Raw genomic sequence first — 6,000 nt, 5'->3', positions numbered from 1 at the left:
TCAAAGAGCTAGCACAGGCATGATGGGCTAAATGGCATTCTTCTGTGCTGTACAGCTTCAGCACCAGAGGAACACAATTAAAGAAAAGTAAAGATGTGTTTGGATTATTTGTGTGAACACAAGATACTTAGCTAATTTCTAACACAGAAATCTGGCTCAGTAAAACCTTTGCGCACAGTGTGTGGCCTTATGCATTAAGTAAACTGAGATAGTGGATTGTAGGATGAATGATGAAGCCTTTTATTGTTTAGTTAGGCATTGATACCAATAATACACTCCTAGACCACCAAAACTAATGTAAGATATGATTCTAATTCTAACTTTGACGCAGGCGTAACTTTAAAGCAATAACAGTTTAATTGGTAGAACATGCAAAGTACTAGTATCTTTTATTTCTCATCTTCGCTTTAAAACTAAAAGGATTCCAAAATCATATTAATTCTTGTAATTAATACTGTCAACATCCTGGGGCTTACCATTGGTAGCCACATAAATACTGTGACTGCAAGAGTAGGTCAGAGGCAGTGAATTCTGCAACAATTAACACAACTCCTGACTCCCCAAAATCTGTCCACCGTCTACATGTCACAAGTCAGGAGTGTGTTGGAAAATTCTTCACTTGCCTGGATGAGTGCAGCTCCAATGATATTCAAGAGGCTCGACCCCATCCAGAATGAAGCAAGCCACATGGCTGGCATCTCATCCACCACATCCTCCACCACTGATACACAGTGGGCGAAATTCTCCGCACCCGCGGAAAGTCGGCAAACCGTCGTAAAAATCGGGACCGTTTTACGACGGTCGCGAAGGCTTCATTTCCCGACGGATTCACTTCCTGGAAATGGGCTAGTAGCGCGGCCGCGTCAATTACGTGCGTGATGACGACGGAACGCGACGACGACACGAACCCGCCCATGTGACGCCGCCCGACGCCGTAAAAAGGCGCGGGCGACCACAGAATCTGTCGGGCAGGATGTCGGAGCCGAGGAGAGCTGCTCCTCGCTTTGTAGATGCAGACGTCGAGGCGCTGCTCGATGCCGTGGAGCAGAGGAGGGGCATCATGCGCCCGCGGAGAGGGCATCGCCAACCTGCCAGCACGGTACGCCAGGCCTGGCGTGACGTGGGTGCTGCCGTCAGTGCTGTGGGGCAGACCCCTCGCTCAGCAGAGCAATGTCGGAAGAAGTTACACGACCTCACCAGGTCTGCCAGGGTAAGTGCCAGGAGGGTGCCCCCTAGTCACAACCATCCCTCCCCCTTAACTGCCCGGGGGGGGGGGGGGGGGGGGGGGGGATTGGGGCAGAGTTATTTGAGAGTGGTTCACAAAGTTCTCACAGACCCAGCGCTCTGGCCCCGAGGAGAGATGCAATCATCTGATGACAACTTGCCCCCCCCAAACTGTGCCAGTATCTGAACGGACTGCTGATACCTACCGTTTTGTAATGATCTACCTATGTTCCCTCCCCCAACAGGCCAAGGCCGCTCATAACCACCGTGAGCGGCACAAGACTGGAGGGGGTTCGCCCAACATGCACCCCCTCAGCACCTTTGAACAGAGGGCACTGGACCTTGTTGGGGGGTCTGCCACCCGCGATATCGCGCAATGCGAGGTTGGCGGAACTGCAGCAAGTGAGACAACCCTCCCTGACAAACACCCCCCCCCTCCCCCATCCTCTGTCCCTTCACACACCCTGCCCACTGGGACACCTCCCCCATCCTCTGTCCCTTCACACACCCTGCCCACTGGGACACCTCCCCCATCCTCTGTCCCTTCACACACCCTGCCCACTGGGACACCTCCCCCATCCTCTGTCCCTTCACACACCCTGCCCACTGGGACACCTCCCCCATCCTCTGTCCCTTCACACACCCTGCCCACTGGGACCGTCCAGCGGCCTGCCGAGCAAATCGAAATAACCCGTCTCATTCTCTTCCCTAGGACGTGATGCTGAATGACCAGGGCCGTCTGGCTTCAGACGGAGACAGGAATCTGCCGCCACCTCACCCGGGGCCTCACAACAGAGGGTGCCCGATCAGCGGGCAGCCCTATCCGCCCCAACCCAATCTGCGGACCAGGACGCACAGAGGGTTCGACGTCCACCACCACCACCAGAAATGGCCAGGGACAACCCTCCTGTCGCTGAGCAGCCCCACACCATGGACGAGGACCTAAGCATTGAGAGCGTCGGGCTTGCGGCACTGCTTTCTCCCACCACATCCATCATCCCAGAGATACACACCCCGGCGGGCCTATTTAGTGATGAGTCTCCTGGGGCACAGTCTGGTTGGCACATCACAGATGAGCATGTACAGCAGGTGGAGGTCGGAGCAACAGAGGGCCCGGACTCGCGGAGGCCAGACCAGGCCCAGGATGCAGCTGCCTCCCAGACGTTTTCGGAGTTCCTGGAGTTTATCAACCCACCCGCACAGCCGATGCCTCAGGAAACCCAGGGAAACAATGACGAGATGAGGGCTTCCTTCCAGACTCTGCAGACGCTGTTAGAGGAGTCGAACCGCGTCCAAGAGCAGGGAGTGGTGCCGCTCATGGCAGAGACCCAGGCCGACACCGCACGGGTGGCATCCGCGGTGGAGGCAATGGGTCAGGTTATGCAAGACGTTGGGGTTAATGTGCACGCGTCATCCTCGGCCCTGGACAGGGTTGCCCTCTCACAGGCAGCAATGTGCCAGAGCCAAACCGACATTGCCGGTGCCCTGCGGGCCAGGGCCGAGTCTCAGCAGGTCATTGGCCAGTCGCAGCACGCCATGGCACAGTCCCAGCAGTCGATAGCACAGTCCCAGCAGTCGCTGGCACAGTCCCAGCTGTCAGTCGCGGAGACCATCAACCGCCTGACACATGTGCTGGATGGCGTCGTGCACACACAGGTTGAGATCGCACAGTCCCTGGCGGGAATGTCTAACTCCCTGGACTCCGTCTCTGCAAACCTTCGGATCCTGGTGGATACCGTTGCAGGCCTCCAGGACTGGCAGCGCCAGGTGTCGGTGGTGCGACGGGGAACCTCCCCGCTCGCACCTCTGTCCCAAAGTGAGGCCCGGGGGCCACCGGGCTCCCCGAGGGAGGAGGAGGTTTCGGGGCCCGTCCCATTAACTCCATCACGGGACGTCCCGGAATGCTCGGCCTCCCCCCGTCCCATCCCTGGTGCATCAGGTGGGCAGCAGGCAGAGCAGGGTGGCACAATGTCACCCGAGACGCCCGCAGAGCAGCCTGGCCCATCAAGGCCGGGTCGCCCCAGGAAACGCTTGGCCAAGGAGAAACGAGTCGAGGGGGGCGATTCGCAGCAATCCTCCTCCACTCCTGCTGTATCATCTGGGGAATCACTTAGACGTAGTGGTAGGGCCCGTAAGGCAACTAAGATAGACACTGAGTAAGTTGGCACGGGTGAAGGGCACAGTTTAGTTGTAGGGGCTAGGGCACCTGTAAATAATTGTTAATATTAAACACACTGTTCTACCTTACTTGTAATACCGTGTGATTGTTCCACAGCCACAGGAATCGTGATGGTGACCGAGTGTCGCTGGGGGTGACGGGTGGTGAAACCTCGGTGCCGGGTGTGCAGTCCCTGCCCCTACCCCCCTCCCACAGCTAGCCCACGCGGGCACGTGATGGAGTGTCAGTCACAAACTCAGCGGCCACCAAGGTGGATGGTTCAGCTATTGCCATGGGTCAGACTCTCTCTAACGATTCTGAGCTCACAGCTCATCGCAGAGCGGGCTGTCATCATTCCACATGGCACTGATCACACCCGCTGACACAGCCATCAATGTTGTGCCATTCCGTCTGTACCCAGTGATAAGCGTCATGTCGAAGTGGAGCAGTGTACACTGAGGGGGGGGGCGGGTTGTGGTGGTGGCAGTTGTGTGGTGACGCTCTGCATGACTAGCGATGCAGGTGGTGGTTTGGTGTTCATCGGGGACGTCACATGCGATGCGTGAACCGTGCTGCCACCATGGCGTCGCGTGCCCGCCGTCCTTGCCGGGTCCGTCGTGCCGCCTCCTGGACATCACCAGCACCTGGGTCGTGTCTGCGTGCTGCGCCCGCCACTCCACCAGCGTCCTCCTCCTCCTCCTCCTCCTCCTCCTCCTCCTCCTCCTCTGTGCTGGCACCACTGCCACTAGCTTCTCCCTCCACCTCCTGCAACAGGTCATCTCCCCTCTGCATCGCGATGTTGTGCAGCGCACAGCAGACCACTACAATGCGAGCGACCCTGTCGGCCTGGTACTGCAGGGCCCCTCCGGAGCGGTCCAGGCACCTGAATCTCATCTTCAGGAGGCCAAGGCAGCGCTCCACCACACCCCTGGTTGCTGCATGGGCCTCGTTGTATCGTGTTTCTGCATTGGTCTGAGGCCTCCGTATAGGCGTCATCAGCCAAGACCTCAGCGGATAACCCCTGTCACCTAGCAACCAGCCCCTCAGCCGGGGGGGGACGTCCCTCAAGCATCGCAGGGATGAACGACTGCGCTAGTATGTAGGAGTCATGCACACTCCCTGGGAACCTTGCACAGACGTTCATGAACCTCATGTGGGGGTCGCATACCACCTGGACATTAATGGAGTATGTCCCCCTCCTGTTTGTGAACACTTCCTTGTCCACAGCAGGCGGGCGCATGGGGACGTGAACACAGTCGATTGACCCCTGAACCCTCGGTATCCCGGCCACACTGGCAAATCCACGGGCTCGTGAGTCTTGACTTGCTCGGTCCTCGGGAAAGGTGATGTAGCGATCGGCGATGGCATAGAGGGCGTCGGTCACATCCCGGATGCACCTGTGCACCGATGACTGGGAGATCCCAGAGACGTCCCCTCTCGGAGACTGGAAGGAGCCGGTAGCATAGAAGTTCAGAGCGACCGTCACCTTGATGGCTACCGGGATCGCGTGTCCTCCCCCCGTTCCACGTGGGGCGAGGTGCGACAGGAGTTCGCAGATATGTATCACCGTCTGCCTACTCAGCCGGAGTCTCCTCCTGCAGATGATGTCCGGCATTGTTAGGAAAGAGACCCGGACACGGTACACCCTCGGCTTTGGTCGTCGCCTCTGACGCCGTGGCTGCACCCTCACTCTCTCCTCTTCCTCTTCCTCCTCCTCCTCCTCCTCCTCCTCCCCCCCCCCCCCATGCTGCTCGACGACTGGCAACTCCTCGGCCCTTCCCTCTGCTGCTGCAGCTGGCCCTGCAGCCACTGCGGGTTGTGGGTGTGGATGCTGCTGCATCTCCAAATCCAGTAGAGCAGCCCCAACCACTGCACAGAACATAGCCGTTCTGTTCCCATGCATCGTGCTAACCTACAGAAGGGTGGTGGAAGGCAGAGAAACGGGACATGTTAGACGGAGGTTAGTCGACACCTCGGCAGCCGCCAGCCATGGGATACCAGTGTGTCCCGGTGGCCTGGTCGCGCTGCTGACACGCGGTCAGCCTAACCCCTGGTCACTTTCTGCATCCAACGGCCAGTAAACTATGGCCTCCTCACGGGTGCGTCAGTGGCCTGTGTCCGGAAGCCACAGGGAACCAGCGGCCGTGTCCTTGTCACCTGCACACCATGGCATGGTGGCAGACATTTTGTTACGGGCTTGGACGGCTCACTCTCTACATAACCCCCCCCCCCCTCCGTCGCCCCCCACTGCCCCCTCCGTCGCCCCCCACTGCCCTCTCCGTCGCCCCCCACTGCATTCCCCCGTCTCCCCCACTGCCTCCCCCGTCTCCCCCACTGCCTCCCCCGTCTCCCCCACTGCCTCCCCCGTCTCCCCCCCAATGCCCCCTCCGTCTCCCCCACTGCCCCCCGCGTCTCCCCCACTGCCTCCCCCGTCGCCCCCACTGCCTCCCCCGTCTCCCCCACTGCCTCCCCTGTCGCCCCCACTGCCTCCCCCGTCGCCCCCACTGCCTCCCCCGTCGCCCCCACTGCCCCCCCCCCCCCCCGTCTCCCCCCCACTGCCCCCGTTCTGGACCCCCTCCCGTTCCCAGGGATGCCTTCCCCGTTGTGGCCAGACTCGA

This window comes from Scyliorhinus canicula, chromosome 18, assembly GCF_902713615.1.
Source record: "Scyliorhinus canicula chromosome 18, sScyCan1.1, whole genome shotgun sequence".
NCBI classification, from domain to species: Eukaryota; Metazoa; Chordata; class Chondrichthyes; order Carcharhiniformes; family Scyliorhinidae; genus Scyliorhinus; species Scyliorhinus canicula.
The sequence above is the reverse complement of the archived record's forward strand: the minus strand, read 5'-3'. Positions refer to the sequence as shown.